The sequence below is a fragment of the Phascolarctos cinereus genome, unplaced genomic scaffold, assembly GCF_003287225.1.
Source record: "Phascolarctos cinereus isolate Bilbo 61053 unplaced genomic scaffold, phaCin_HiC Scaffold_7;HRSCAF=346, whole genome shotgun sequence".
In the NCBI taxonomy this organism is placed as follows: Eukaryota; Metazoa; Chordata; class Mammalia; order Diprotodontia; family Phascolarctidae; genus Phascolarctos; species Phascolarctos cinereus.
In genome coordinates this window covers 106940407-106958962 of record NW_027556180.1, presented here as the reverse complement: position 1 = coordinate 106958962, position 18556 = coordinate 106940407, and positions in this window count along the sequence as shown.

Below are 18556 nucleotides of genomic sequence, written 5' to 3'. Positions count from 1 at the left end.
ACATCCAATTATTTGCTTCCTTGGTGCTTACCTTTACATAACTAGAATTAATTTAATATTCATGGATTCATGAAAAAGAAATAAATATTTTTTTAAAAAATAATAATAATTATAACCCGGGTTTGGAATGTATTAATGTTAACAAGCTATTCATAACTGGGCTTTTTATAACTCCACATAGAATTCAGTCCCAGTGAGATCAATGAAAGTTATGCACTCATAAACTTGAATAACCATAAATGTGCTTGAATATCAGACTGAATTCAATCACATTCAGCCAACTCCTTTTTCTTGAAAGCGATAAAAGAATGCTATGACTTTGGCTTTTTAGTGTTTTCTTTTTTTCTATCATCTCTTTTCCAATACCCAATCTGAGCATGCCTCATACCTACCACTCTCTCCTTAGATGGCCTTTCCAAAGAATATGTACCTTAATGCATAATTTGGATGAAAGAGGTAGTGCTGTTCATACAAACAAGATTAAAATTTATCTTAATGTGTGCTCCAGTAACATTTTCAATGATGTACACATTAATATTAATGGGAGAGCCATGACCCACATGAAGAGTCATAAATCATGTAAGTGGATATGTCACTTATGGCATAAATGGGACAGTTTTCCTGGTAATATAAATTTTCATAAATTCAGAAACAATAATGAGGTTGTAACTAATAGAAAGAAAAAAAGGAATGCATGAATAGATACAGAGTATAGCTTTTAAAGGAATTTAGTAGAGTTTTTGAGAAACATTGAAAGGAAATTTGTTTTTGTTGCCTCATTTCTGGTACAGCAAAGTATTTCAAGTTATTTGAAAGTTTTTCTTTGATTTCTTATTTTCAGATTTTTAACTAAATGATTCACAAAGATTTTACTTTTCTTGGCATAAACAGAATGAATGTGAAAAGCCACTATATGAAGAAGTTTTCCTAGTTTTCATGACAACAGAAAGTCACATGTGTGCATAGCGTGGCAGGAACAAATGCAATATTTGTGCTGCATAGCATACATTGGGCAGATTAATTAAGAAAGGTCAGTTGCTTTTCTGTATATACAGTTTCCCGTCTAGTTAAACTGTATATTAAACTATATACCAGATACCAGAGAAAATAATTACTGTATTCATGTGAATTAGGTTAATTCATGGGTCATGAGTGAGCAGAATTGTTTGGCCAAAGCATTCAAATCATTTTATAACTCAAAATGGAAGGGCCTGTGGGTTGCAGCTGCAAAGCTGGAAGTCTGCCTATAGAAACAGATTTTTAACCTGCCTACTTCTGGAAGGAATGGATTTTCAATTATTCTTGTAATTTTGTCTGAATCACAAAACCAACACAAACTAATTTTACTTCTCCCATTCCTACGTTTAATTCCTTATTTAGGTGACAGAGACCAACAAACTACCTAAATAATGTTCTGCCTTTAACTTTCTTTAATATGCCAAATCAGTTTAATTACACTTTCTATAAATAATCTATGCAAAATACTTCCCTGAACAGAATGCACTTTTCCTCTGTGTGTGGCACATTTTAATACTTAAAAGCATTAGAACAGATGTTAGGTGCCTGCTAAACTTGTTTTCAGTTTTCTTTTATTTATATGTTAATGAGAATTTAATTACTTCATGAATACTTAAACAACCTGAGGGTGCCTGATATCATTAGCTTGAACATGACAAGCACCTCAAGTGACCACATGGGAAGACTAAAATTGCTTTCAGTTTACTCGAAGACAGAAAGATGAATTCATTTCACCCCCTGCTATGTTTTACCTGACACATAAAACAGCAAAAGCAGTGACTCAATCTTGCTTCTACAGGACTGAGAGGATTTGAGCAAAGCACCTACACAGAAAGCCATAAATTCTTACTATTTCATTTTGCTTCACTGTCCTTAAATAACTGCCATAGTAATACCTTTCTCTGTAATCTTATTGTACTCAAATCCATTCTTTTAAAGCAATTTGTTCTATGCTACATGTATGTGCTTGGCCAATCTTGGTAGAACTAGGAAGAGGTTAAGCTTTCTTTATAGTATTTAAAAATAATATCTTTAAGGAAACTTGAAAAGGCTCATTTTGTTGAACTATGGGTTCAAAGTCATTGAGCAGATAGCATTTATGCTGTTGTTGTTGTTGTTGTTGTTGTTTTTTAATCAAATTTCCTGGCAGCAGAAATACTAACTATATGAAAGTTGAACTAAAAGTGGACTTATTCTTGTAGTAAAATACAATTTGTATTTCTAAATGAAGAGTGCCAAGAATAAAGCGTGATAGTGGCAATCACACAAATTTATTTGAAGACAACATCTCCTAAGTTCTAAAGTTTACTCTAAATACTAAAAGCACCATTACTACCACTACAAAGAATAAAATTCAGATCTGGTTAACACACACCACAAGCAGCATTTTGTCATCATAAATGTGAACATCAAGATTTAAAAGCTATAAAGAGATTATAATGAATTGTATGTTTTAGGAGGATTTCAGGGTGGCAAGAGGATAAAGGGAAGCCAGACAAAGAAAGCAAAGTAGGCAACAAACAAACAAACAAACAAAAAAGAATGGTAAAATACAAACCATGAAAAAAAAAAGAGTGCTGAACTGTTAAGGAAAAGGAATATTTCTGAAACTCTTGCCTTGAAGGGGGTTAAATTAACCAGACTAGCATTTAAGCTCTAGGTGATCCATTGATAGTTCTAGATTAATAAGGTTAACATTCTTATTCAAATAAAATGTTTGAATAGTTGATAAACGGTACTATTGAAGGTTTTTCCCGCAAGAATTTCAGATGCCTGCATAGAAACATAGGTAGATAGATAGATAGATAGATAGATAGATAGATAGATAGATAGATACTCCACTTCTCTCAGTTTGCAAAATAAGCATGACATGGGAAAACGTCACTGTAATATATAAAAAAAAGGAACCTTTGTTTCCCATCATACCATTCTAATGGAGAGAATAAAGGATTTACAATTGAAGAGTTTATTGTTAGATTTGACCTTTCATAATACTCCACTATTGTGTACTGGCATAATCCTAAATTCTTGAACTTAGCTGGTGGAACTCAAGTTTTTTCAAATCCTGCCCACAAAGCTAAGAATTCTTTGAGTACAAGCGTGGTGACAGGCTATGTCTCTGTTGGCTGAAGTGCAGTTTAACTAAACTTATAAAGGCTTATCACAAGAATTGGCTCCCAACAGCCAACATTTCTGGTCACAATAATTCAGAAAACTATTCTCTAAAGTAACTGTGATGAAACTGCTCACACTAATTAAATAATACAGCCTTAGAGCACCTTCGTAATAAAATTATAGCTGTTTTATATTTAAGATTACAGTTTTGAGAGGTTGTCTAATTTATAACTATTGCTTTGAAGTGAGATTTCTGACCCATTAAGTGGATTTAATTTATGCTGAGTCCCTTAACCTCTACTTAGGTCCCAAAGCAATGGAGTCCTTGGAAAGGACTTTCTTCTTAGATTTTTTTTCAAAAGTTCTATATTATACCTAACCCTATTTCCAAATCAATTTTATCATTTAAATAAAAATGAACATCTGGTTAATAATACTATCATTAGTCATTCCTGTAGAAGTATTTAAATAGAGATAATATGTGAAAAGAGAAGATTTAGATTCTTCAGTCAGGTTTTTTTTTTTTAGTTCAAATAGCAAGGTAGGGGAAAATTATTCAGTTGCCTTGCAGGTGATATGTTTCTATTTTTATAATGAACTCCTTGAAGAATATTCCTCAGATTGTCTGCATGAGAGCACATTAGCCCTGTTTGTACTATAATGCAATATTAATCACTCGGGAATTTGTGATTTCATATTAACTTGCAAGAGGAATAGAACTGAGAAATTCAATAGGTCCTAAGAGGATGGCACACTTCTATTTTCTGTGATGAAACTTGTCTCTTTTTATCTTAGAAGAATCAGGCAAAGTCATAGTTTTCATGACCATGCAAATAACTATATGACTAGGGAATCCAGGAATCCAGGTGGTGGAGTTAACAGAAATGTAATATGTTCCTCTTTTTTTTTATTCTATTACCTTTTAAAATAAAGCTTCAAAGATATGCATGTCTGTGATCCAAATGAAAATGTAAATTGAAGGGGGGGATCAGAGAAAAGAAATGAAAGTAGTGAACATTTTATGGACAATTGAAAATTTTCACAGGGTCATATATTCCCCTTAGCATCTAAATTATATTATCTACTCTTCTCTTACGACACTGGGAATTTGAAAATTCTACTATTTTATTTAATAAAACACATCGATTTTCTTTAATTCTGATGAGATGACAATGACTTTTTATTATCTTTATTTGATCACATTTAAGTCCCTGAATTCTCATATGCCCTATGTGTTCTTAAAGGTAATGCTTGGAGAATACAAGTTCCTGAAGGTCTGGTCAATATGGAATGATTTCAAGTGCATGACCAATGACAGACTCCATTTCTGTTCTTCAGTTGACAACTTAGCTAAATTCAGAGAGGTCTGTCATCCACCTAGCAACTAGTGATGTCTTATTCACCTACAACAGTGCGCATGGACCAAGAACCTCTTAAGGCCAGAGCAAAACCTTCTACCTTTCCAATTTTGTTTCTTACTCTTTACTAACTGCCATCTAGTCTACAATGCAGCTGTCCTTGCCTATTTGCTGTTCCTCACATGATGCCTCATCTCACATCTCCATGCCTTTGTACTGACTGTTTCACATGCCTGGAATGTTTTCCCTCCTCACCTTCACCTTTTAGAATCTTAGGCTTCAATCAGAACTCAGTTCCATTTGCAAATTTTTTGGTCCCCTAAGCTGTTAAAGCTTGAACCTCCAATGTTGCCTCACATTTAATCTGTATGTAGATTGCATGTACCTAGTTATTTACGTTTTGTATCTAATATTGGAATATAATCTCCTTGAGAGCAGATATGACAGCTGCCTGCCTTTGAATCTCCAGCATTTAGTTTAGTGCCTGGCATATAGTCAAAGTTTAATAAATGCTTGATTAATTGATTGGTTCTGATTTGTCAGTTGTTGAAGTAACCACAAAGGCAAATATTGAAGTACTCCCCCATACCATATGATCAATATTTATTTAAATTACCATAATCCAATAATTCTTGTTGTCTTTTAATTGTTTCTCCCATACCAATACATAAATATTAGTTACTGGCAGGTTATGACTAAGCATCTCATGAATGTATACCTTGAACACTATTAGGAAGCTAAATAAAAATGTCATGAATGAGAAGAAAAACTTGAACTCTATCATAAGTACAGGTAGAAAGGTCAATAAAACAAGGGGAAAGAACAAACATTTATATAGCTCATACCGTGAGCCAGTCATCATGCTAACCACTTTAAAAAATATCTCATTTGATCCTCACAAAAATCCGTCAACATAGGTACTATGATTATCCTTATTTTATAGTTGAGGAAGCTGAGGAAAATAGAGACTAAATGATTTTCCCAGGGTATCATGGCCTGTAAGTATCTGATGCTGGAAAAACCGGGTGTTCTAGACTTCAAGCCCAATGCTCTATTCGTTGACTGTTTCCTGAAACAAAACTGAAAAAAACAAAAAACAAAAAACAAATAATATTACTTTTATCTACTGAATTAATGCTCAAATAGTAGAGATATTAATAGTTCAGGTTGGAATTACAGATTGTGGTTGCCAAATGGGATGACTGTTTCACTTATACTAATGACGTTCAAACCATACTTGGGTATTAAATGTTTAATTTATTAAAACTTGGTAATTACTGAAATAAACCTATGCCTAAACCATTGCTTTTTATAAATTAAAGAGAATAGTTATTGGATTGCAATGATAATCTCTAAAACCAAAACTGAAAAGTTATCATTGAGGAAATCAATATTTTTTTCTATTAAAAAAAGTTTTACTTATATAGAGTGACTTCTTCAAGGAATAACAAAAAGGCTAATGTTATTGAATCACAAAGTACCTGGGGCTGAGGCATAAGGTATGAGAAGACTAGAAAAGTTAGAGGGTCATAATAAGAAGGTGTTTGAATATGAAATTTAGAATTTTATATCTGATTCTGGAAATCACAGGAACTCAGTGAAGTTTGTTAAGTGCTTTGGATTAGTCAAACAATCCCCTTCAAGCCCAGGTATTCTGGCAAGCCAGGCTAGGGCACAGGCACAATGTTGTTTTGTAGTTGTTTACTTTAGTGTAGAAATTACTGTTGCCATTCAGCTCTGAAAGAGAAAACCAGACCTCTTTTACTCACAAGACTGTGTTTAAGACAATCATATCTCAGAACTGCTATTTAATCTCCTATGATCAGTGGTGAAAACACAAAGCAGAAAAGGCAGGCAGGATCCCTTAGGCCAAATCTAATTTTTTTTTCCTAGATGAACCTTTATTTTAACTATCATTTGATTGTAGAAATCATGATACTGGTATGTGTGCTGTCCTGTCCAACCCCTTACACATAAAATCTAGCTAGAGAGAACTATTTGACAGATGAGAGAGAGTGAAAGGAAGAAAGAAGCAGTAGGCAGAGTCACTCTCCTATTTTAGGTTGATTGAGCTGGTCACTCTTCTTTGCATATTGTCCAGTCCTATAGGATATAACTTTGATGTACTCTCCCTCCAATTTGAACTTGCATGCAGTGGAAAAACCCAGGGTTTGGAAAGCATTTACTGCTTCTTTACAAAGTGACAAGATTTAGAGAAGGGAACACATTTTCCACGAAATATCAAGGAAAACTTAGCAATGGTTCATAGGATATTATTTACAGACCTGTCTTCAGCATGTAGCATGGTGTCCAACTCTTGCTACACACTCACACACACACACACACACACACACATTCACATCGTCTCCCATGATAAAACATAACCTTCTTGAGGGAAGGGCTTATTTCCTCTTTGCCTGGGTAAATCCAACCCCTTGAATACCCCTAGAATAGTATCAAGCAAATAAGTAGGGTTTCTCTCTCTCTCTCTCTCTCTCTCTTCTCTCTCTCTCTCTCTCTCTCTCTCTCTCTGTCTCTCTCTCTCTCTCTCTCTCTTTCTCTCTCTCTCTCTCTGTATGTAGTGTGTGTGTGTGTGTGTGTGTGTGTGTGTGTGTGTGTGTGTGTATAATTTAAGATGGTATGCAGATTTCTGAGGAATATAGAAAGGTACTTAATTTCTTGTGTCTGTCAATTCAAGCAAGCATAGCCCTTGAAGGCAAAATCAAATTGGTATCAATCAGCCTTGTTTGTTGTACCAATGATTACTCTTTGACATGTCCCCAAAACCTCTATTTTCTTGTTCCCCATTACATTCCACAGTGTTTGCTTGAGATTTGAGACATTCAACCACTAAGCCTAGAACTTGTGTGTACTTGTGCACTTGTGTTTTCTTGAAACTCTTTTTTATCGAAATTCCCTTAACCTGTTGTTTTCTGCTTCTGTTTTTCCCTCCAGAAATTTTGACTTTAACACTAATTAATTAATGAGTTTTTAAAATCACTGTTCCAGTCACTGCAGGGTGAAAGGGAAAAAAAGGGAAATAAACTATCCTTGCCATTAAAGACCTTATATTCTGTAGGAGGAGACAACCTATATACGTGTGTGTGTGAAATACATATATTTAAAGGCAAGATATTACTATACTACTAAACAATTTTAAACATTAAATTTTTATAGTATAAACACAATTCTATAAAATAATTCTTAAGAAGCAAGTTGGACCTTCACAGTGAGGTAATAAACAATGAAAAAGAAATGAATGGGACTGCTAAGAATGATTTTTTAAATATAAACCATACCTACATGTCATAATGATTTGCTTAATTCAGGAACATCATCATTATTATCATCACATTCTCAAATGTCTCTAATTTTCCAAAAGTTTAGAGCAACATAGCAGTGGTAATGCTAAACTAGGTGGTTCATTAAAAAGATATTTAGAGTTTTATCTGAGAAGGAAAATTCCATATGGTGATACACTTCTTAATTCCTCTTTGAGCTGAATGAGCATAGAGTAGAAGACTAGACTACTAATCTGAGTTATTTTAAAACTAAATCTTATAGAGTTCTATAAAAAATAATAGCACTGAATATGAGAGGTATCAAGGAACATTTAGGTACTTATAAAATTACACATACAGTTTCCTTGAGCTATTTTTTTAAATTAAGAATGAACAGTACCTTTAACTTAAATATAACACTTGAAATGTTTGACTTTTTTGCATTATCTTTTAGTCTCACTTTGGCCTACCTCTACCCCACCAATTTAGACTCATAAATTTCAATGACTTATCCAGTTTCAAGTTAGGCCATAGATTTTCACTTCTAAAACTGTAAAGTCCCCATCAATGTATTTGCTTTTCAAAAGTCAGAGGATGCAATTAACTCACAGCAAAGATATTTTCTAAAATGATGGTATATGAAACATAACATGTCTCCCATAAACAAATAATCTCTCCCCAACATAGCATCATTGTGAATAATGAATGCAAATAGAGTTTAGAAATAGAGATGAGCATAAAGTTCAAGCACTGCCAGCCACTCTATCTTCCCTTACATGTTAAAAGCTGTTCCATTCACATCTGTTTTATGTGAGATGATTTTCCCCATTCTTTCTCTTCCTTGCCCCTTATAGCAGTCCATCCCGCTTTCTTTTTTTCCCACATAATAGTATTTTATTTTTCCAATTTCATATAAAGATAATTTTCAACATTAATTTTTGTAAGATTTTGAGCTCCAAATTTTTCTCCCTCAGCCCTCCTTTCCACCCTCCCTAAGACAGCAAGCATTCTAATAATTTTGTGATAGATTTACTTAGTTCTGTGAGAGAGAGGTTGAGGCACCTCACTAGTATAGATTCATTGTCTATTTCTTTCTGTAACTCACTTAATTGGTGCATATATGTTTAGCATTGATATGACTTTATTGTCTATAGTACATTTTAGCAAGATATAGTTTCCTTCCTTATCTCTTTTAATTATATCTATTTTTGCCTTTGCTTTTTCTGAGATAAGGATTGCTACCCCTGTTTTTTTTAACATCAGCTGAAGAGTAATATATTCTGTTTCAGCCTTTTACTTTTACTCTGTGTGTATCTCTCTGCTTCAAATGTGCTTCTTGTAAACAACATATTGTAGGATTTCATGTTTTTAATCCACTCTGCTATCCAGAGATAGTTCATCCTATTCACATTCATAGTTATGATTACTAACTGTATATTTTCCTCCATCCTGTTTTCACCTCCATTTATATTTTTCTCTCTTCTTTACCCTGTCCCTCCTAACAGCTGTTTTGATTCTGACCACCACGTCCCTCAATTGGTCCTTCCTTTTATCAGTTCCCCTCCCTTTTATTTCCCCCCCCCTTCCTTGTGCAGTAAGATAAATTTTTATACCTGACAGAGTATGTATGTTATTCCTTCTTTGAGCCAAATCTGATGTAGGTGGAAACATTGTTTGTCCCACTTTCTTCTTTCCCTCTACTATAATAAGTCTTTTGTGCCTCTTCATGTGATGAAATTTATCCTATTCTGCCTCCTTTCTTCCTCTTCTCCCAGTAAAATCTTTTTTAACCCCTTAATTTTTTTATATCATCATATCAAAGTCAACTTACATCTATACCCTCACTCTATGCATAGTCCTTCTAACTGCCCTAATAGAGATTCAGTTCTCAAGAGTTTCAACTATCATCTTCCTATGTAAGGATGTAAACAATTTAACCTTATTGAATAACATGTGTTTTTTTTATTTCCTTTTTAACTTTTTATGCTTTTCTTGAGTCTTCTATTTGAAGATCAATTTTTCTATTCAGCTCTGGTATTTTCATCAGGAAAGTTTGAAAGTCCTCTATTTCATTGAATATTTGTCTTTTTCCCTGAAAGATTATGCTCATTTTTGCTGGCTAGTTGATTCTTGGTTGTAATCCAAACTCCTTTGCCTTCTGGAATATTGTATTTCAAGCCATCTGATCTTTTAATGTTGAAGCTGCTATGTACTGTGCAATCCTGACTGTGGCTCCTTTATAATTGAATTGTTTCTTTCTAGCTACTTGCAGTATTTTCTTCTTGACCTGATAATTCTGGTATTTGACTACAATATTCCTTGGGGTTTTCATTTTGGGATCTCTTTCAGGAGGTGATTGGCAGATTCTTTCAATGAGTATTTTACCCTCTGTTTCTAGGATATCACAGTAATTTTCCTTAGTAATTTCTTAAGAGACACTAACTAGGCTCTTTTTTTTTTTTTATCATAGCCTTCAGGCAGGCTAGTAATTCTTAAGTTATCTTTCTTGGATCTATTTTCCAGGTCAGTTGTTTGTTTTGTTTTGTTTTTTCCAGTGAGGTATTTTACATTTTCTTCTACTTTTTTCCTTCCTTTGATTTTTTTTGACTGATTCTTAAAGTCTCATAAAGTCATTAATTTCCACTTCCCCAATTTCTTCAGTTAGCTTTTGTACCTCCTTTTCCATTTGATCAGTTCTACTTTCTAAAAAGTTATTTTCTTCAGTGGATTACCCCCCTCCCTTTGGCCAAATCTACTTTTTAAGGATTTGTTTTCTTTAGTCAATTTGTCCTTCCTTTTCCAAACTGTTGACACTCTCCTACATACCTCTCATTTCTTTTACAATCCTTCTTTTATCTCTCTTATTTGATTTTTAAAATCCTTTTTGAAGTCTTCCAAGAAGGCTTTTTGGTCTTGAGACCAATTCATCTTCCCCTTTGAGGCTTCACATGTAAGTATTTTGACATTGTTGTCCTCTGAGTTTATGTTTTGATTTTCTCTGTCACCATAATAGCTTTCTATGGTCAGGGCTCTTTTCTGATTTTTTTTTAATTAATTTTTAACCTATTTAATGACTTTTAAAATTGAGCTCTGCTGCAGGGGCACAGAGGGCACTGTCCCAAGCTTCTTGGTCTGGGGGCCAAAGGGCTGGTCACTGGTTTTCTGTTCCTGCCTCAGCACCTTGCCCACTGTGATTGGATGGCCCAGCTTATTAGTGCCTGTTTTTCTGGGAGTTCCCCAGGCTAGCTGTTTGCCTAATGCACTAGGGCTGGAGGCCTCACAGCTGGCCTGCTGTGCACTATCTTGCTGAGCCAGTACCAAAGGACCTCAGTTGCCAATCTGTGTGGTAGCTAAGAGCCTCCTGCTGGCTTGCACAGACACTGTTTGTGCTGGACTGCATTCCTCTTTTACTCAAGTGAGAGACACCTTTCCTGAATTCCTTCTAAGCTATCTTAAGCTGAAAAATTGTTTCACTCTATCTTTTTGTAGGTTTTGTCACTCTAGAATCCATTTAAAGGCTTGATTTAATGTTTCCAATGGAAACTGGGGAGAACTCAGGCCACTTCCTGGTTTTTCTCCAACATCTTGGTTCTGCCTGCTTCCTTCTTTCTTAATTTTATTATTTTTAAATCTCACTAAAGTCCTCTCATTCCCATGCCCTCTGTTTATGTACACTCCTTCTAGCTGCCCTAATCATTATATATTAGGAGATACGATTATCATCTTCCCATGAAGGGATGCAAATATTTTAACCTAATTGATTTTTAATGATTTCTCTTTCATGTTTACTTTTTTTTTTTTTGCTTCTCTTGAGTCTTGTGTTTGAAACTCACATTTTCTATTAATCTCTGGTCTTTTGATCAGGAAGGCTTGAAAATCCTCTATTTATTAAATACCCATTTTCCTCCTGAAGCATTTTAGTGAATTATTTTGGATAGGCCATTGTTGGCTGCATTCCTAGGTCTTTGCCTTCTGGAATATCATATTCCAAGCTCTCTCATCCTTTAATACAGTTCTAAATCTCATGTGATCATTACTGTGGCTCAATGATATTAAGTTGCTTCTTTCTGGCAGTTTGCAATATTTTTTTCTTCACCTGAGAGCTCTGGAATTTGGCCATAACATTCCTGGTAGTTTTCATTTTCATATCTCTTTCAGGAAGTTAACAGTGGATTCTTTCAATTTTAATTTTATGTTCTGGTTCTAGGATATCAGGGCACTCTTCTAATTTCCACCCTGGAACTGTGATCTGAACCCTTACTCCCCTACTACGACAAATGTTATTCCTTTTGGCCCTGGGACTGTAACCTGTAGCTGTGTATGAGCAATGAATGTCACAGAGTCCCTAACCCAGTGTGAGCAAAGGATTCCCTTCAATCTCCTTCCAATCAGTTGTCCACTACCACCACCACCACCTCCAACCATCATTGGGCTGGGAGTTCCATAAGTTTCTGCTTCTGCTACCTGTACTGTGCTATCAGGGCCCACCACCCCTGGTTAGAAATACTTTTCTTGCTGACCTCCTATGTTGTCTTTGATTGGAAAATTGTTTCATCTGAACTTTGTTTGCTCCAGAATTCAAGTTGAGGCCTTATTTTAGAGTTGTTTGGAAGGAAATTCCAGAGAGGATGGCTGAGTGCTTCTCTGCTCTACATACTGTAAAGCTCCTTAAACTAAAATACTTTGACATCTGCACTGAAAAAGACTACTTTACTTCATGGCTCTATTTGCTTCATAAATTTGTTCATTTAGTATTGTTTTATAATTTTAGATAATAAATGCCTTTTATTGAAGATGGGATCTTAATGATTCTTATAGTAACATGAATAAATAATAGCTTATTAACTCACATGCCCTTATCCATTTTTTAAAATTTTAAGATAATATCATTAATACATTATAGCCAAATCTGGCCAGATTGTGGAAATCTAACACATTGGGCAAGGTATGAACCTGAGTGTCAGTGATATTGGTTCCCCTGAACAATTCTGTTTCTTATTTTATTTTATTTTTTATCATTGTGTCTATGGAATCAGTTATTCTCTGAACCACTGTGTTACCTAAGATATCTTTTCATGTAATCAATTAATGGGATCAGGTAGAGGAGACTTCTTAATAAAAGTGAAAATTTCCTATGAAAAATATTATTTTCTTAATTTTCTTCATTTCAATCCTTTCAAAAGGTATTATCATTTTATATGAATTTTGGCTTTACTGAACAAAGACTTTTGATTGAGAGGATTTAGATTAAAATAAAGACTCTGTTGCTTAAAATGTAAGTGACTTTGGATGAGTTACCTCACCACTATAGGCCACAGTTCCCTCATCTCTAAACAAATGAGGGAGTTAATGAAGTAGATAAGCATTGAAGTTCCCGTAAGTTCCATATTCTATGATTTTTAGAATGTATAATTGTCTTTTTAAAAATCTAAGTTAAGATTAGTTCCTCTGTTACCGTCTATGTGAATAAATATAGCTGAAAAATCTAATGATATTAATATGTTAAACAGTTCAATTTGTTGCTTACAATGTTTGCTGGTGTTCATTTCTCTGCTGCATTGGTTAAATAACTTTCCCACAAACCCCATCACCCATATTAGGTATTTAGATACCTTTGAGATCTTTTTCCTGTTTATTATAGAAAAAAGGAACTACTTCTGACATGGACTGATATAATGTTCCTCATGTTTGTCCTACTTGAAATCAACTCAGCTCAACTTGTTATTTATTAGCTACTGACTATCCTGTTGCCATCTACCTTTCTACTTCTTAAGCCCTCTACAGAGAGTTTGACATTAGCCTACCTGTGGGGCTGGGAGACAAGTCCAAAGATGAAGTTAGAATTAAGCCCTTCTTGCCATTGTACATGAGGATGCTGATGAAACTGTTGATGAATACAAATATATCATCTATGACAAGGCTGTGTCTGGGAGCCATAAAGCCATTTGAACAGCAGCAAACGGCATGCTCAATGCCATGTTGATGCCACACTAGTATTAATCTAAAAGAAATGCTGATCTTCTTGATATGGTTCCTGCTTTTATGTTTATCAGTGTGTCGTTTGATAATGTGCTGCCTGCCAAGGAATAGAACTGAGTTTCAACTTTTATCTCTGATGTATACCTTCAATGCTTTGGATTTCCCATTGTATGTCAACATGTAACAGAAGCCTTCTATAAGATAAATGTCAGTCTGTCACTGTACTAATTTTGCAAAACTGCTCAAATATTTTTATAAGCTTCTTGTTTGTTCACTGCCACAGGACACTTATCTCTCATATAACACTTTCTGATTACCAGAATGGCAGATTTATTTAGTCAAAAGAAAACTAGACCGGTAGTCAAAATAAATTATATAATAACAAGGTATGGACATTTAGCCTTTTTGGGTCTCAGTTTCCTTGTGTGTAATATAAGCAAATCATATTCAATTTTTTTCTAATGACTTTTCCAACCTTAAAATCTGATTCTCAATCCTATGATGCTTTCAGTAATGATTATATTCCCACAAATGGAAAGAGCTTCTTGGAGGACAGAAAAATCCTTAAATAAAGTTTATTGAATAGAACTGGACTGATTACCAATTCTTCCTTTCCTTCTATTGCTGGTACACAATGGTTCAGACAGGATATAATAATACTCTAGCTAATTTTCAGGCTCATAATTTCAAATTTCTCTGAATAGCTAAATTTATTTCAGAATCACTGAAGTCCAAACCCATTGCAAGCCTTGGTGAGATGAATCTATACTATGGAGAGGACACAGACTTATTTTGTTTCTCCTACTGAATCATCTAATCATATCCAATTCACATTATTACCTTTTCAGATTTGAAAGGAACAACAGTTTTTAGGTCTATATAAATTGGCTTAGGCTGTTTTTTTCCCCTAAGTTCCTACCTGATGCAGGCCAGGCAAACTTTTGCTTAAAAGACATTAAAACTATTTTCCAAAAGTAATTGGCATGATGGCCTAATACTTACAACACTGATAAGCTTCCTGCTAGCCTGAATACAAAAAATAAAAAATAAAAAATAGATAGATAGATATATAAATAGAAAAATAAATAAATAAATAAATGAAAAAATAGAAGCCAGGGACATGAAGAACTCCAGCTACTCTCTGGCTTCTGTCTGCAAGTCATCATGGGAAAGGAGAAAAATAAAGGGCAAGGAAGCACTGCTCAACTCAATCCATGCTGTAGTCTTGTTGTGGTAGGTCTATTATTTTCCTGAAGCAGCTTCTCTGATGGCCCTAGTTTCCCTTAAACAGCTATCTCCCTAGTGCAAACAGATTGGTCTGGAAGCCAAATAAACAGGGCCTTTCAGATTTGGTGCTAGCTGAGACAACATGAATCAATTAAATCCTGATGAACTGACCAAATACATTCACAGAAGGAGATGATGGATGATATCCAAATAAGCTAAGTAGCTTTGTAACTATGTGCATATTTTTGCTGTTTTGACAAAGTAAACTTTCTTTATTAAATATTCAGTGACTTCGGAGTGACTCATTTGGTCACAACATCAAATTTGAACTACATGGGTGCATAGGTTACAGCTGTACCTGTCATACTTGTTGAATCACACTTTCCTTTGTTATGGCTAAGTACAGTATTTTTTTTTAACTGCTAAATATTCTACAAGCATCTCATTTCATTTCATTCTTAAAAATGAATTATTAAGGCTTTAGCTAGGCCTTGTCTACTAGAAAAAACAAATAAATAAACAATTCAAAACAAAGTCACTAATTGACTTCAACTACTTTAGGAAGGAAGTCAGGAACGTTGATCTTTCATTTTTTTTTCACAACATATAATACCACATGATAAACATTTATTAGATGCTTACTATGTGCCAAAAGCTATACTAAAGTTTGAGGATACAAATAAGGAAAAGAAAGATGGTCCTTACCCTCAAGGGACATACATTTTAATGGGGGAAGAGAAAACACAAAAGGAATCTGAAAGGGGGTAAGGGTGGGAGAAGAATGTACCCTATAAAGAGGCATGATGATGGTGGTGTCAAATAAAAACAGTACAGCTATTGAGAAATAAAGATTTGTCTGGTGTTCCAGCCCTCCAATCAGAGAGAAAGAAATAAAGAAAAAGGGAGAGAGAGAGAGAGAAAATGGAAGATAATAGATAAATGATAGATAAATTATAGACTGCGTGTTGTAAATAAGGAAATATATAATTTCAAAGAGACAATGAGAATTTTATATGAACTGAGGCAGAATGAAGTAAGAAAAAAGAGAAAAAATATATATAAACACATACTATTATAATATATACTAGATTATATGTAATCAATATTTATATATACTAAATACATATATACATCTGGATATATGCTATATATAGTATATATGTATATATACATGCATAATAACATAAATATTATAAAAATGAACAATTTATAAGACATTTATAATCTGATTTGCGATGAAATGAGCAGAACCAAGAGAACAATTTTGCAGCAAAAAAATATATATATAAACACAACAATTAAGAACTCTGATAAATTCAATGACCATTTATGATTCCAGACAATCAATAACAAAGTGTATTATATACTTTTTGACAGAAAGTTGATGAATAGAGTATGCAGAATGAGAAGTGTATTTTTTTTTACTAAGATCAGTGAGTACAATTTCTTTTGCTTGACTATGTATATTTGTTAAAAAGAGCTTTTTTTCTTTTTAGGATAGCAGTGAAATGGTAAGAAAAACAGATTCCTGTGATTAAAATTGTATAATTTATTTTTTTAAAGGACAGAGAGAAACAGATACGAGGTTTCCCAAAAGTTCTAATGTAATTTCAAACTCACAAAAAGATTTAAACTTCATTATGACTTCAGAGAGTTATAGATACGGATATAAATATGGATATATTTTCCTAGTCTTTGAGAAAACATCACCCATTAAAAATAAAATTCAGCACCAGCTCTGAAAAAATCAATATAATAAGTTCTAAAACAATGCAGGTTTGGTGAAGAGCTTTTAAATTCACTGTTGACAAACTGAAAATTGATTTGTGATATACTGGGAAAAGATGTTTTCTCTTAAAAGATTGGATTAAATTCTGAGAGGGGAGAGTGCTGTACATCAAGCACTGATGAAAGATTTGCAAAAGAATGTCTCAAAGGGATAAGAAGGAAAACAAACACAAAAGTTGAGCATCAACAAAAGAAATTCTGTACATATAAGAGAAGCAACTTAGTAATCAAGGCCCTGACTTTATAGACAACTTTGGCTACTACAAGAATATATTCTGCACCAAAAGTTTCTGTCTGACATTTCAATTAATTATCTCCTGAATGAATGGCAGTTTAATATTTAAAAAAAAATTAAAGTGGCAAAACGAAGATGTTTGGCTTGAATAATTATAGCTTTATCAAATGGTTCTAACTACTCTGTAAAGCTACATGGGGGAGGGATGAACAAGGGTGAAAAATAAAACAATTTTACTCAACTTAATACTTCAAAAGTCTTGTGGGTCTCTTTACTGTTAGATTAACTTTTAAAAATCAGTTTCATTTTTGTATTCCTTTACAATTTGGGAATGGAAATACCGCATGGCTAATTAGGCTTAATGATAATGTCAGAAATGCCCATAGAAACCTTTTTTAAAAAATAAAATTTTAGCTTTTATTTCTCAACTGAAATTTTTTAAAATAATTTCTTCTGAGAGATTAGTTGAAATAATCATAATTTTGAATCTTCTCACATTTCTACTTCAAAAAAACCAAAATTATGTGTTGACACAGCTAAACAATATTCCTATTATAATTTTTGCTCAAGGACTCTGTTATTAATTGTGCCATATGGCATTGAGTTAGTGCCTGGTTAATGAGACACCTACATAAAAAGATAATTAAGACAAACCCTTTACTACAAAAAAATGGTATATGGAATTCAATGATAATCTTTATACAGATAATTCTCATATGCATTTATATATTTTAATCTATCTTCTGCTCTCCAGTTGCACCTCATCAACTTCCTATTTAACATCTTGAACTAGATGACTTGAAGACATCACAAAGTCAAGGCATTGCAAACAGAACTCATTATCTCTTCCCCAAAACTTCTCCTTTTCCAAAATTGTTATTGCCTTCTCAGGTACCACCATCTGCCAACCACCCAGACTCTCCATGTAGTTGTCATTCTTGACTTCTGATTCACATATTACTTAATATTATTTTTCTAAATCTTGTTGTTTCTATGTTCACAATATCCCTTTAATATATTTCTCTCTACTCAATATCTGCCACCTCTGGGAAGTCTTTGCCATCTCTTTGCATGTATTCTTCTCATTGCAATATTCTTCTGGTTGAATTCCTAGCTTCAAGTCTCTCCCTAATCCAGTTCATCTTTCACTAAATGCCACTGATTGTACTAAATTTCTGGCCTGGTCAACCTACTGATCAATAAACTCTTATATTTCCCCAAAATTTCATGGATCAAATATAAAATCCTTTATTTAGATTTTGAAGTCTTTCACAAACTGGTTCATTCCTTTATTTCATTCTTTCTTACACTTTACTCCACATCTTCTATGGCCCTTCTTTTTCTTTGCACAGAACACTCTAACTCTTGCCTACTTTGATTTTCAGTAGCCATTCCTCATGTCTGTATTGATCTCCCTTATCACCTTTTCCTCAACATTTCCTTCAAATCTCAGGTCAAATCCTACTATCTACAGGAGGCTTTTCTTCATCTCTTCTTTTCCCTGCATTGTTCGAAATAATCTCCCATTTACAATGTATGTATATTGTATACACACA